General features: G+C 48.6%; 1 long non-coding RNA gene across 1 annotated transcript; it reads left to right on the forward strand.

The window, feature by feature from the left end:
* The first annotated feature begins 1,987 nt into the window (after positions 1-1,987).
* On the forward strand, positions 1,988-12,669 carry LOC132387075 (uncharacterized). The gene is made up of 6 exons (XR_009509762.1): positions 1,988-2,060; positions 3,643-3,845; positions 6,878-7,048; positions 7,565-7,735; positions 8,971-9,229; positions 12,472-12,669. It is a non-coding gene; the product is annotated as an uncharacterized LOC132387075 (long non-coding RNA).
* The last annotated feature ends 3,097 nt before the right edge of the window (positions 12,670-15,766 follow it).

Consider the following 15,766-nt stretch of genomic DNA (forward strand, 5'->3'; position numbering starts at 1 on the left):
TGGAAACTCTCAGACTGGACAGTGTCTGTGAACAGAGACACAGAGAGAACGATTCAAGTCTGAAATAACGACATCGGGTGCTGGAAACTCTCAGACTGGACAGTGTCTGTGGGGAGAGGAACCAGGCACAAGATTTAGGTTTAATTCAAAAGGAGGGCTGCTGGAAATCCTCAGCATCCACAGGGAAACAGAGTGAACGACCGGGATCTCCAGCACCGATCCCTCAGCATCCCACCAGTCACAGCTACCCAAGCCTCACAGTGAACATCGAATGGTACGGCACTGTATAGGCCATTCGGCCCACAATGTGGTGCTGTCCTGTATGAACCTTCCCTCCTACACAGCCCATAACTCTCCATTTCTCTTCCACCCATGTGTCGATCTGAGAGTGTCTTAAATGCCCCAATTGTATCGTCCTCTCCCACCACCCGGCAGTGCAGTCCCGGCACCGAACGGTCTCTCTGTAAAATAACCAGACTGAAATCTCCCCGAAACTCTCCTCCACTCACCACCAACAGATGTCCTCAAATATTGGCCATTGCCACCCTGGGGAAAAGGCTCTGTCTGCCCCCTCTATCCGTGACACTCATAATCCTACACACCTCTATCCAGTCACCTCACCGATACACAGGGGGCCGCACCGGGGCCACTGAAGATAGTGAGTCACCCCAGCAGACTCACTGGTGAAGAGACGCCTCATCTAAAGGACTGCTTGGGAGGGCAGAATGGTCGTGTGGGAGAATGTGTCGGGGCAGGTGTCACACCCGTTCTGCTGGATAGGATAAGTGCCGGGAGGGAAATCAGTGGCGGACACTAAAAACATAAAATGGTGGTGGGTGGGGGGATGTGTTGGTGTGGCGACAGGCGTGCTTGGTGATGGGATCGGGCTGGCGATGGCGGAAGTTCCGAGAGTTATGTGATGGATAATGTTGAGTTCCTCCAGTATTTTGTATGTGTCGCTCAGGATTTGTATGTCCTGCTCCGTGTCCTTGTTCATCAGTCACTGAAAGTAAAGAAAGCTAATGGCATGTTGGCCTTCATAACAAGGGGAGTTGAGTACAGGAGCAAAGAGGTCCTTCTGCAGCTGTACAGGGCCCTGGTGAGACCACACCTGGAGTATTGTGTGCAGTTTGGGACTCCAAATTTGAGGAAGGACATTCTTGCTATTGAGGGAGTGCAGTGTAGGTTCACGAGGTTAATTCCCGGGATGGCGGGACTGTCATATGTTGAAAGGTTGGAGCGACTGGGCTTGTACACACTGGAAGGACTGCTTGCGGGGGGGTGGGCAGAATGGTCGTGTGAGTGCAGTTGAAGGGGCAGGTGTCTCACTTGTTCCGCTTGATAGGATAAGTGCCAGGAGGGAGATCAGTGGCGAGGGCGAATGCAGCGTACCCTGCGGAAAACAGAAAGCATAAAATGGTGGGGGGGGTGAGGGGATGTGTTGTTGTGGCGACAGGCGTGCTTGGTGATGGAATCGGGCTGGCGATGGCGGAAGTTCCGAGAGTTATGTGATGGATAATGCTGAGTTCCTCCAGCATTTTGTATGTGTCGCTCAGGATTTCCAGCTTCCGCGGAATCTCTTGTGTTTTTAGTTGATCCCGCCCCTTTAACTCTTTGTTTTCTGGTGTCATCGACCTTTCCCTCTCACCGCTCTCTTCCAACGCTGCAGGATCATCTCTCAGTTAAATTCGGTCCTGTTTCAATTTCAGGCAGTCTTAATTTAATGATCTCATTAAACGTTCCAGCCGCGTTAATGAGCAGGTTTCCTCGCTCTCGATGCTGGAGTCAGCTGCCAAACCGGTCCGATTAGATTTCAGCAGAGAGGCCGCTCCTTTAGCCCGGAGCAGGCGAGGGATGTTTCTGTTGAAACACGCGCTGTACCGCGGCAGTCAGACCAGCCTCTGCCGGGGTGGTTGGGGGGCGGAGCTCAGCGCCCCGGGAGAAACAGGGCCGGATCAAATTCACAGGTTGCTCCTGGCGACGGCAGGCGATAGGCTGTCGGAGAATAACAAGGAGCCGGAACGGAAACCGAGACAGGAGCTCCCGGCGGCGGCCGTGAGGTAAGGTTGACGCCGTTCCTCTCTTACGTTTGTTCGACTTTTAGGACAGTTCGCCCCCCCCCCTCCTCACACACCCCACCGCCACCCCGTTCGCTCTCTGACCTGTCCCGGGTGGGGGGAATCGGGGCTGCGACAGTCGAATTGTCCGCCGTGCCGAAACCTCAGCGCTGAGCGGATTCCGGGCACCCCCCCCCCCCCACCTCCGCGTAGCCGCCTTTGCTCCGCGGGAATGGTTGTAGGGACGTGTGACAGTGCCTGACAGCATCAAGGGAGAAGAGTACAGTCCGACAGTCCGTTTTGTGTCGACAGTCTTCAGCAGGACTGAATGCTGGCTGGATAGAGAGGGACAATGAAAGCGTCAGGATGGATGGGCAGAGCAGAGTCGAGGGGCCGAATGGCTGAATTTGCTGCCATGTCTTACGGCCTGCCCCTGCCACAAGCCGATATAAGCCCAGGGACAGAAAAATCCCGAGTTGGAGGTGTGGGGGGGGGGGGTGGGGTAGTTATCACACTCCAGATCGGAGACGGTTTCTGGGCCACAGCATCAAGAACGACGTTGGAAACGCTTGAGCTGGAGGAGCTCAGTCGGTTAACAGCCTCTGTGGTAGGAGACAAACCGTCGATGTTTTGGATCTGCACCCTTCCAGGGAAGGGGGAAGAAGCCCCATTCGGTGAAACCTCCACTGACTGCGCGATTTTTTCCGCGTCAAACCAAAAGTCATTATCAAATGGAGCCTGCACTCCGGAACGCCGTTCAGGAATTCCCCGTGTCTGTCCCCCTGTGTGGAAAACAGCAAGCCGATGCCAACCCACGCCTACAAATCCCTGCAGGAATTCAGCAGGCTGGGCAGCATCGGTGGAGGGGAATACACAGCCGAGCATTCAGGCAGACTGGGAAGGAAGAGCCCGGGATAAGACGTTGGTGGGGGTTGAAGCGGGGCGGTGTGGAGGTGAAGGAGTGCAAACTAGCAGGGGATAGGTGAAGCCACGTGAGGGTGTAGCTCGGTGGGTGAGAGAGGGAGGTGGAGTGAGAAGCTGGGGTACCATATGTGGGAAAGGTACGGGGGTGAAGAAGGAGGAATCTGAGAGGACAGGACAGGCGACCATGTCCTTGTAAATGTCCAGAGGCATGGGAAGCTCACACCACTCTCTGCAGAGTCCTGTGATTGAGAGATGTCCAGTTCCCACACCAGGCAGTGATGCAGCCAGTCAGGATGCTCTCAGTTGTGTCCCTGTACAAAGTTCTTAAGATTCAGGGGCCCATACCAAACTTCCTCAACCGTCTGAGGTGAAAGAGGCGCCTTTGTGCCTTTTTCACTGCACAGCCGGTGTGTATAGACCAGCTGAGGTCCTCGGTGAGGTCATCAGCATGCTTTTATGCAATAATTTGCTGCAACGTGATTGGCTGATCAGGTGACTGCATTAATAAACAGGAGCACCCAATAAAGCGACCACTGGGCGCATCCCCGTTCCATCCCTCTCACCAACAGAAGTTAAATGCGTTTAAATTGATTGTAAGGAATTTCTGTTCAGAGATGAAGTGAGAGTGGATTGTAAAACCGGTTCCAAAACTTTTCAACAGGAAAAGCCGCTCCCCGTTGCGAGGAATGTGATCGTTGGAATCCATGCTGTGGGCCTGCAGAACCTTTTCTTCACTCACACAGCAAGCTGAGATTCTCACAGGAGAGTAACCGACGCATATGAAAGCAATCGAAGGAGCGCGTTCGTCAAGGCGGAAAACAGAAACGGCTTGAGGAAGGGAAAATATATTTTTGAGTATGTGAGGTAAGGTTTCCATAGCACGGACTGGTGGTCTGTATTATTTGGGGAAGTGTTGCACTGAACATTGAACTTCATAGCCCAGTGCAGATCATTCGGTCCCAGATGATGATCTGGACTTTTACCCCACTCCCAGGATCAATCTAACCCTTTCCTCCTGCACAGTCCTCCACTTTTCTTTTACCGGTCTGCCTTTGCAATGGTTTGTTAACATCCCTTAAGGCAACTGTCCCTCCCACCAGCGTGACAGGGCATTCCACACACCCACCACTCTCTGTGTAAAAATAACTTACCTTCTAGTATCCTCCTCCATCTGAGCTCCAATCATTTCAAGGTTACTTCTCTATGTGTTACCCATTCCCTTGGCTGCAAACTCCATCTGTGCTTCTTGTACACCTCTTTCAAGTCCCCCTCACTCCAACAGAGGAAAAGGCTCTATTTCACTCTTCCTGTCCTGTTAAGACATGCTCTCCAACAAGACAGCATCCTAATGTAACCCCCCGGGTGGCCTCAGGCTCACTCAGCTCATTCTCATCTAGGGGGAGCAGCCTTCGCCCCCGCCAAACTGAAGTCTTCTGGCCAACATTCGATCCCCTGCGAACTCCTCAACTCACAGCTCAGGACCAACCGAAGTGGTCAACCAAGCACATCTATCTTCGTCTCCTCTCCTTGGGGTACCACCTGGCCTTGGACCCCCACTTGGGGTCCATTCCTCGACCAGTTTACAGCACCGCGTCCTCCCTCTCTCACCCGCTCACACCGATCTCCCCAAAAGCCCGCCAACAATAGTTCACAGACTCAGAAGAAAGAACAACATTAATCCCAATTGGTTAACAAAGGAATACAATTCGCGTTATCAGTAAATTTTAATCCAAACTAGCTTCCAGCACTCTCTCACAACAAAGAAGCAGACCTACTTTTAACAAAGAAGCCATTTTGATTAACATACGCAGTAACAAAGAAAAAGAAGAACCCCCCCCCCCCCTTACACTAATACAGATTCTCTGCATTCCCTCTCTAAATCTCCCAGATCCATCCAGAAATGTGTTGAACAGACCTGAACACAACTCTGTGGCAGTGGTCTGTCCAGAGAAACATAGAGCTTGTGGCTCTTAAACTCAATTCTGTGATTAACACCTCTATTATACATGGTAAATGGTGGGCAAATTAATTTAAAGTATTCTTAAAGATGGTATATGTAATTATCTGGATAGACGGGGTTTGATTAGAAACAGTCAACATGGATTTTTGCGTGGAAGGTCATGTTTGACAAATCTCATTGAATTTTTTGAAGAGGTTACTAGGAAAGTTGACGAAGGTAAAGCAGTGGATGTTGTCTACATGGACTTCAGTAAGGCCTTTGACAAGGTTCCACACAGAAGTTTAGTTAGGAAGGTTAAATCGTTAGGTATTAATATTGAAGTAGTAAAATGGATTCAACAGTGGCTGGATGGGAGTTGCCAGAGAGTAGTGGTGGATAACTGTTTGTCAGGGTGGAGGCCAGTGACTAGCGGTGTGCCTCAGGGATCTGTACTGGGTCCAATGTTGTTTGTAATGTACATTAATGATCTGGATGATGGGGTGGTAAATTGGATTAGTAAGTATGCAGATGATACTAAGGTAGGTGGCGTTGTGGATAATGAAGTAGGTTTTCAAAGTTTGCAGAGAGATTTAGGCCAGTTAGAAGAGTGGGCTGAACGATGGCAGATGGAGTTTAATGATGATAAGTGTGAGGTGCTACATTTCAGTAGGACTAATCCAAATAGGACATACATGGCAAATGGTAGGGCATTGAAGAATGCAGTAGAACAGAGTGATCTAGGACTAAAAGTGCATAGTTCCCTGAAGGTGGAATCTCATGTGGATAGGGTGGTGAAGAATGTGTTTGCTAAGCAGGCCTTTATAAATCAGAGCATTGAGTATAGGAGCTGGGACGTAGTTTTAAAATTGTACAAGGCATTGGTAAGGCCAAATTTGTAGTATTGTGTACAGTTCTGGTCACCGAATTAAGGAAAGATGTCAACAAAATAGAGAGGGTACAGAGGAGATTTACTAGAATGTTCCCTGGGTTTCAGCACCTTAGTTATTCTTTGGAGCGTAGAAGGTTGAGCATTGGCGCGTGGCCTAGCGGACAAGGCATCGGACTAGTAACCTGAAGGTCAGCTGAGGCAGCGGGTTTGTCTCCTTGAGCAAGGCACTTAACCACACATTGCTCTGTGACGACACCGGTGCCAAGCTGCGTGGGTCCTAGTGTCCTTCCCTTGGACAACAACGGTGGCGTGGAGAGGGGAGACTTGCAGCTTGGGCGACTGCCAATTTCCCATACAACCCTGTCCAGGCCTGCGCCCTGGAAAAAACTTTCCAAGGCACAAATCCATGATCTCATGAGACTAACGGATGCCTATAAGAAGGTTGAGGGGGGGACGATAGAGGTATTTATAATTATGAGGGGGATAGATAGAGTTGACGTGGATAGGCTTTTTCCATTGAGAGTAGGGGAGATTCAAACAAGAGGACATGAGTTGAGAGTTAGGGGGCAAAAGTTTAAGGGTAACACGAGGGGGAATCTCTTTACTCAGAGAGTGGCAGCTGTGTGGAATGAGCTTCAAGTAGAAGTGGTAGAGGCAGGTTTAGTATTGTCATTTAAAATAAAATTGGATAGGTATGTGGACAGGAAAGGAATGGAGGGTTATGGGCTGGGTGTGGGTCGGTGGGACTAGGTGAGAGGAAGCGTTTGGCTCGGACTAGAAGGCCCGAGATGGCCTATATCCGTGCTGTAATTGTTATATGGCTATATGGTTATAAGATCGGTTTAAATAAGATTCCGCCCCCACGCTGCATTCTTCTGAACTCCAGTGACAGGAGGCCCAGAACCATCACACCATTGACAGGATAAAGTCCTTAAAGAGAACACAGATGATCCTGATCTGTTCTGTATCACAAGACTACAATTACATGCAGGACGGTTGGTCACATTCATTTCTTCCAGTGCGAAGCTCACCCGATTTCTATTCCTCTTTCCTTTCTCCGTTCCCCAGTCCGAATGACAACAGCCTCACCGCCTCTGCAGCCGAGCATCTGGCCTCGGCTCTCGGCATTAACCCCTCGTTGACTGCACTCTCGCTGGGCGACAATAATCTGGGAGATTCGGGAGTGAAGCTGCTGTCCGAAGCTCTGAAGACCACAGACTGTAACATACAGGAATTACGGTAAGAAAGTGTGGGGGATACTGAGGCACTTCGTGGATGCCTCTAATCAGTAAATGGACTTTATTTGGTACAAGTATGTAGCTGTTGTTAATTGTCGGGCGGCACATTTGCCTGTTTTTATGATGCTAAAGGCTGGAAAGCTGGCAAACTGCCGGCCAGATTCGAACTGGGGACCATTGGCCTGAAGGTCCGGTGCTGATTTCACTAAACTACTGACCGGCTGGGTGGTGTGAATGCAAATGTCTAATTAGCCAATCATGTGGCAGCACCCCAAAGCACAAAGAACGTGCAGGCATGGTCAGGAATTGTTGTTCAGACCAAACAGCAGAGTACTGTAGGAAGGTGATCCAGGGGACTGTGGCCGTGGAGTGAGTGATTGGCAGGAGACAGCGCAGGTGTGAATATCTCACACAACAGGAGCTACCGAATAAAGTGGCCAAGGAGTGTGTTACATCAGATTTACTGGTATATCAGATTTTCAATTTTGTTTCTGGGACCTGATTCTCTGATCCCCAGGCTGAACAACAATGGTCTCACACTGTCATGCGCGGAGGATCTCGCCTCTGCGCTCATCACAAGCGACACGTTGACGGGACTGTACCTGAATGACAATAATCTGGGAGATTCCGGGGTGAAAGTGCTGAACGAGGCGCTGATGCATCCAGACTGCAAGATAGAGAAACTGGGGTGAGTACCAGTCTTTGAGACATCGGACTTTCCCGGGCCTTTCAAGATCACAGCTTCAACACATTTTCCAATGCAGTAGCTCATTGCATTAAAAACGGAAAGCGATTCTGGAGTCAGGATTCAGGATTGCCTACCGCAACAAATATAAAGGGGAGCAAAATGATTGTTACTCCGGAGCCGATTCAGAATAAAGAAACATGATGGCATAAAACATGATTCATGGACATATGTATAGCAAGGGTGCCCAAGGATTTTGCACACAACTGTAACAATTTTATGTATTACACTGTCCTGCTGCAAAGAAAACAATCCTGACACATGTGAGTGATGATAAACCTGAATCTAATACGGACCTACATTGTGGGCTGAAAGTTGGAAGCGACAGGGAACGGAAAACATCCTGGAATGATCAATAAATCTGATGACTGGAATCAAATAACCTTGCCTGGTATCTCAGGGTTCAGTGCATCTTCTCCCGTACCAACCCCTTGACCCTGGCACTGCTATGCCAACTGTCCCGCACCCCTCCCGTGGTGCTCCCCTCTCGCCATTCCCAACATCCTTTGATTGCGTCGTTTACCATCTCGCACTCTCTTCTCCACCTTGACAAATATTGTACCGTGCAAAAAGGTTGGAACCCTAGCTATATCTATATACACCCCCACGTCTGTTGCACAGTGCTGTATATAATCATGAAATCAGTCCTATAAAACACGGTGTACAATGATCTGAGTGGTGCATGCGATTACTTACGTACATTGATATATTCTGTGTACCTAAACTGATGCTAGGTGCAGGAATATGTGATATTGAGGGGACTCAGACGTGAAGTAACAAGGGTTACGCTGTGACTCTTCGCAAGAGCAACTCTTGTTCTAATTTGTGACTCTCCCTTTTTCCCTTCCCCTCTCTGCCCTCTTCTACCCCCACCCTGCTTGCTACTCTCTGTCTCTCTCACTCTCTTCTCTCACACACACACACACACATTATGTTTCTTCTACAACACCCTCTTACTCTCACCCACATTTGTGTTTTTTTCTCTCACTCACAATTGCATATATACATAATTTCTCTTTCTCCATCTGCCATGCTTGCTCTGCCATCTCTTTTGCCCTTTCTCTCACTACCTCTCTCTCTCACTCCATCTCTCTCCCTATCCCTGTTCCTCATCCTCTCCCCTTCCACTCTCCTGCTCCCTCCCTCTCATTTGCCCTTGCCCTCTCCCGCTCCCTTAGACTTGCCGGCACTGCGCTGAGACTCCAGCCTCTCTCTCATCCCTCCCCCTCCTTCGTCCCTCCCTCCTTCTCCTTCTCCCTCTCTCACACCCTGAGACTTTCCGGCACTGGTCTCACTGACTCCTGCTCGGAAGACCTGATGTCCAACCTCAGCACCAATCCCAAGATGAAGGACGTGAACCTGGGGTCGAGTTTCTCCTCAGACCAACTCAGTTGCTCATTCTCCTCGACTGATCATCAGGAGTCTGATGTGGAGACAGTGAGTGTTCCTTGTGTTGATGGGAAAGCATAGGATTCCAGGCAAAGTCTCACTGATAGAAAACAAATGGGAACGTGGAGCAGTTGTAATTTTCACTGTCTGTGGATGATTCTGGCTTGCCGAACTTGACCAGATTTTTTTTCTTGTACTTCGACGCCAGATTTTAGGCAGCTATTGGCTTTGGGGGCGCAGCAAGTAATATGGGATGCCAATGGAATGTAGGTCCTCTTTGTCATACAGCGAGGAAGCTATTGGTACTGTTTTTCAATGGTTCATTTTATTTTGTGTGCAGGCCATTTATCAGTCTTGGTCTGTGCAGTTTTACAAGTTTCAATTGTCCTTCTCAGTTCTTTGAATGTGTGCGAGGAAATGAATCTCAAAGTATGGGGTGACATATACGTACTGTGATAATAAATTTCCCTTGAGATTTCAACTTAAGACCATGAGATCATAAAACAGAGGAGCAGAAGCGGGCCATTCGGCTCATCAAGTCTGCCCCCCCATTCGATCATTGACTGATCCAATTCTTCCAGTCATCCCCACTCCCCTGCTTTCACCCCAATCGCCTTTGATGCCCTGGCTAATCATGAACCTATCTCTGCCGTAAATACACCCAATGACTTGGCCTCCACAGCCTCTCGTGGCAACAAATTCCACTGATTTACCACCCTCTGACTAAAGTAATTTCTCCGCATCTTAGTCCTAAAATGACATCCTTCAATCCTGAAGTCGTGCCCTCTTGTCCTAGAATCCCCTACCATGGGAAATGACTTTGTCACATCAGGACTTTTAACATTCGGAATTTTTTTACGGGATCCCCTCTCATTCTCCTGAACTCCAGGGAGTACAGCCCTTATGTTCCTCGTATGGTAACCCTTTCATTCCTGGAATCATTCTCCTGAATCACCCCGAACCCTCACTAATGGCAGTACATCCACCCTAAAATTAGGAGCCCAAAACCGCACACAATACTCCAAGTGTGTTCTCACCAGTGATTTAGAGAGCCTCAATGTCACATCCCTGCCCTTGTATTCTGTACCTCTGAACTTTGTTCAGCACGTGATCATTTCCATCCATTTAATTTGTTGACCTATCTGTTTATTCATTTATTGATCTATTTATCTGTTTATTCATTTATTGATCTATTTATCTATTTATACATTTATCGATCTGTCTGCCTATTTTTCTACTGGCTTCTCTATTATTTGGTTTACCTGTCCAGTTATCCGTCGTTGAGGTACAACACAGTAGCCAGTCCTGCTGGCCCATCGAGCCCGTGCTGTCCAGTGGCACCCATGTGACCAATTAGCCCGCTTGCCCCTGACGTCTTTGGGACGTGGGGTGAAAGCAAAGCACGCGGAGGAAACCCAGGCGGCCGTGGGTGGAAGGCAAAGCTCCTCACAGGCAGCCGCCGGAATCGAATCCGGGGCGCGACTGTTGTGCTGACCGCGGCACAACCACTTCGACTTGTGCAGCGCGTAACATCTGGAGTAGTGCGGGCAGTTTTCATTTCTTATTCCGCGGGGTTAAAGGTGGACTTGTCGAAAACCTTTCATTCCGTCGGGAGAAGCCTGGGCCTGTGCTGATTCTAGCAGGAGGATAAAACACAGATCTGTACATCTTTCAACACACACAAAATGCTGGTGGAACGCAGCAGGACTAGACTAGCCCTGACGAAGAGTCTCGGCCCGAAACGTCGACAGTGCTTTTCCTTACAGATGCTGCCTGGCCTGCTGTGTTCCACCAGAATTTTGTGTGTGTTGTTGTTTGAATTTCCAGCATCTGCAGATTTCCTCGTGTTTGCTATGTACATCTATATTTATTTCATTCACCCATGTATGTGTCTGTGGGTGAGAGAGAGAGAGAGAGGAAGAGAGAGCGAGAGTGAGAGAGAGAGAGAGAGAGAGAGAGAGAGAGAGAGAGAGAGAGAGAGAGGGAGAGAGAGGGAGAGAGAGAGAGAGGGAAGAGAGAGGGAGAGAGAGGGAGAGAGAGAGAGAGAGAGAGAGAGAGAGAGAGAGAGAGAATACATGTTGCTTACAGTAGCCGTTTTCTCTAACAGGGAATATCTGCATAAAGGGGCAGAATTTAAAATAAGTTGATGGGCATTGGGATCCAAAAACGGTGTTATCCACCCCAGACACTTTGTTCAAGGTAAAATTTGTTATCAAAGTTACGTATACTGTATGGGACCTTATACTACCCCGAGATTTATTCTTGTGGGAATCTGCAGTAAAGCAAGGGAAGTACAAGAGAATCATTGAGAAAAAAATACTACACACAAAGACTGACAAACAACACGTGTTGAAATGAAGACAAACTGTGCAAATGCAAAAAAAAACTAAATAATGATAATTAGGTAATTTAGTAAGTGGACAAATGAACAAAGGTTGAAACAAGCAAGAACAACATACTTCATCATAGTAGCCACTCCAAATACACATAACTTACAGAAATGAACAAGTGGATAACACCAGAAATATGGTGAATTAAAAGAGGAAATAGAAAGACTTTGGAGCATGAACAGGGTATACATTGTCCCGTTAGTAATACCTACAATGGTTATCACCCTATATCACCCTTCAGAAGGACACAATTAAACTAGAACTGGGAAATGCCTGTGCTTGGCTGTGTCCACACCTCTGGTTTTACCATCTTGAGCTGAGAAAAAAATAATAACAATAATAAATTGAGAATGTGATTTATATACCTCTTTAAAAAGTGAGTCCATGGGATGAGGAATCAGTTCAGTTTTCCGTCGAGTGTAGTTTTTGACTCTGCTTCCGGAACCTGATGTCTGAAGGCTGACAGATAGCAGGTCCTGAACCCGGTGGTGTGGGTCCTGAGGCTCCCATATCTCCTTCAAGATGGCGGCAGTGAGAAGGGAGCATGGCCTGGCCTGGATGGTGGGTTCCTGGATGACGGAGGCCGCTTTCTTGTCGCACTGCTCCATGTCGATCTGCTCAATGGAGAAGAGGGATTTTCCCTGCGATGGACTGGGTTGTAGAAGTTTACGCTTTAGGAGAGAGAATGGGGGGGGGGGGGTGGTGGGGTATGTGAAACAGTCAGTGATGTAGATTTGTGAGCAGCTCCAATGGACATGACTTCACTTAACGCCAAGCCTATTCTTATGAATTGGGCTGTTACATCTCACCCCTGATTCGCCAGAAAACGTCACCTGTTTCTGCTGCTTTGCGTTATGTGATCGAGCAGGTATTATTGTCTAATCTCACTTTATTTTACAGTCTGCGGCAGAATCTGTTTAAACATATCGGACAGGAACGGCCGTGGCTGCTGCAGGAATCTGGATCGTGCAAAAGTGTTGGACCCGCTGTTTTGGCATTGACGGTTGCCTTGTATAAAAAAAAACCTTCTGGTTATACGATGATTTTTTAATGTGTCTTTTTGTATTTGTTTTTACTATATTCATCTTGTTAACCCAATAAAATGCAATAAAGTTCAAATAAAAGTGCTTTGCTTGTTTATTGCGCAACATCCTTTGTTTCCGATTAGGGCCTATAAGCTTACTTGTAACTTCTATAACAATTGCAGATGTCCCTGTTCAATTTGCTTGCGGAATTCTCTCCAGCAACTACAAAGTCAAAGAGGCTGTCAAAGTTTCAGATCAAGTCCTATATCTGGACCTGGATAGCAGATGCGTGAGGTAACCAGTATAGATAGTTGAGAAGGAGGGGTGAGAGGAGACAGGACCTGGGAGGTGAAGTCTGACCAGCTGAGGTCGGAGATGATGAAACTAGTCACAGAGCAGAAGGTGGAATTCAGATGGGTCCTCTGGATAGGGAAAGACTTGTCAGGGTGAAGTGCATAACTCTTGTTTGTCTATTAATTTAAGGTGGTTTCGTAATTTCAAAGCAACTAATGGGGAGTGTCGGTTTCTGATTCTGAAAGACACTCAAATCAGCGTGAGTTCTGAACTGTAGTCCAAGAACTGCACCCTCATATAAGCGTCCTTCTTCTCCAGAGTCTTGCCATTTGTACTATATTCTGCCATCATATTTGACCTACCAAAACCACTTCACACTTATCTGGGTTGAACTCCCTCTGCCACCTCTCAGCCCAGTTGTCAGCATCCTGTCAATGTCCCGCTGTAATCTCCGACAGCCCTCCACAGCACCGCCAACCTTCGTGTCATCAGCAAATTTACTAACCCATCCCTCCACTTCCTCATCCAGGTCGTTTATTTCGTTCCTGCCCATGCCTTGTGGCTCATAGAAGCGTAATTGCCGTTTTCTTCTCTTCACCAACCGTGAGGAAAGAACTCAATTCAGAAAGGTCGACTGTTGATTCGTCAGACCCGCTGAGATTTGTGTCCATGGCATCCTCAGCCTTCCTTTCCTCTTTCCTTTCACTGGATCGCTCCACAACCCCTTCCCTTCCTCTTTCCTTTCACTGGATCGCTCCACAACCCCCCCCCCCCCACCACACTGTTTCCATCGGCCCACGACACCTCCCGTTACTGCAGACCACGCTCCGGCTCCATTTCCCTTTTGCATGCCATTTGGGACGAACTTTGTTTCCATCACCGATCACTCCAACTCCAAGGCCCTACCCAACTCCGCCTGCCATTCACTCTTTCTCACCTTATCAGCGCTTGTGCCGCCACTTTCTTTCCTTTTTCCACACCAGCTTTTACAATTTCTCTCCCGATCCATGGTATTGACCGGAAATTTCGAGAACCCATTTCCTTCTGCGTGTGCTATACTAGGATATTATTTCCGGCCCCGGTGCCGGTGGCTCTGGAGTAATTTGATGCCCGGCCAGTGTGGGGCGCTGTTGACCTCTGTTGCGCGACTCCGACAACCTGCGGCTCTTTCGAAACAGGTGCAGTGCACTGGGACGGTTCCGTCATTCAATTGAATTGACTTTATTTGTTACATACACGAAGAGTAAAAATCTTGACGTTACGTCTCCGTCTAAATGAGCAGTGGGCAATCATAGTGATTATAATCACATAATAAATCGAGCAGTCTATGCAACATAGAAATACACTTAGATTAGCGTCGGTTAATCAGTCTGACGGCCTGGTGGAAGAAGCTGTCCCGGAGCCTGTTGGTCCTGGCTTTTATGCTGCGGTACCGTTCCCGGAAGGTAGCAGCTGGAATAGTTTGTGGTTGGGTTGACTCGGGTCCGAATGATCCTTTGGGCCCTTTTTACACACCCGTCTCTGTAAATGTCCTGAGTGGTGGGAAGTTCACATCTACAGATGCACTGGGCTGTCCGCACCACTCTCTACAGAGTCCTGCGATTGAGGGAAGTACAGTTCCCGTACCGGGCAGTGATGCAGCCAGTCGGGATGCTCTCAATTGTGGCCCCTGTAGAAAGTTCTTGGGATTCGGGGGGCCCATACCAAACTTCCTCAACCGTCTGAGGTGTAAGAAGCGCTGTTGTGCCTTTCCTACCACACAGTTGCCTTGTACAGACCACGTGAGATCCTCCGTGATGTTTATGCCGAGGAACTTAAAGCTGTTCACCCTCTCAACCCCAGACCCATTGATGTCAACAGGGGTTCACCCATCTCCATTCCTCCTGTAATCCACAACCAGCTTCTTTGTAAATGCGACATCGAGGGAGAGGTCGTTTTCTTGAACCGCTGTGTCAGAGAGATGACTTCTCCCTTGTAGGCCACCTCTTTATTGTTTGAGATTAGGCCAATTAATGCAGCGTCTTCGGCAAATTTAATTCGCAGTTTAGACCTGTGGGGAGCGACAGAGTCCTGGATATCCAGGGAGTAAAGGATAGGACTTCGTTCACAGTCCTGAGGGACTTCTCTTTTGAGAGTGAGAGGGGTGGAGGTGAGGGAGCCCACTCTAACCACCTGCGCGATCTGACCGGAAGCCCAGGAGCAGCTGCACAAGGCAGGGCCATAGGCCGAGGTCTCTGGGCTTCCTGTCGAGCCTGGATGGAATAGTGCTGTTGAGTGCTGAACTGCATTCTCACATCGGCGCCCTACTTCTGCGGATGTGTAAGGACAGCATGCAGAGCAGCGGCTATTGCGTCGTCTCTTCCTCACCTTATCTGCCCTGATGCCACCACTACCCTTCTTTGTTAGCTTCTACAATTCTACAATTTCTGTCCAGATCAATAGTACTGGCCCGAAATTTCCAGAACTCATTTCCTTCCGCGTATGCTCTTCCAGCATATTCCTCTTCCCTCCGGTACAGGAGGCTCCGAAACAATTTGGCGCCCGGCCAGTGTGGGGCGCTGTTGCGGTACTCCGCCAGTCCGCGGTGCTTTGGAAACGGGTGTAGCGCGGGTCTCTCGGCACTTGTAACGGAAGCTGCTGATAACTTCTCAAATGTCTCAAGCCAGATTCCAGGGCAGAAACCGAAAACGTTTTATTGATTGGCAATTGTAAAGAAAACATTGAGTAGACAATTAAGCTACTCATTGTCATACGGTGATAGAGTCATAGAATACTCCAGCGCAGAAATGGGCTATTCGGCCCATCGGTCCGTGCCAAACTGACTAGTCCTATCGACCCACACCTGCTTCATCGACCTCCACTCCCCTCCAACCCAG

This window comes from Hypanus sabinus, unplaced genomic scaffold (genome assembly GCF_030144855.1).
Source record: "Hypanus sabinus isolate sHypSab1 unplaced genomic scaffold, sHypSab1.hap1 scaffold_151, whole genome shotgun sequence".
Lineage (NCBI taxonomy): Eukaryota > Metazoa > Chordata > Chondrichthyes > Myliobatiformes > Dasyatidae > Hypanus > Hypanus sabinus.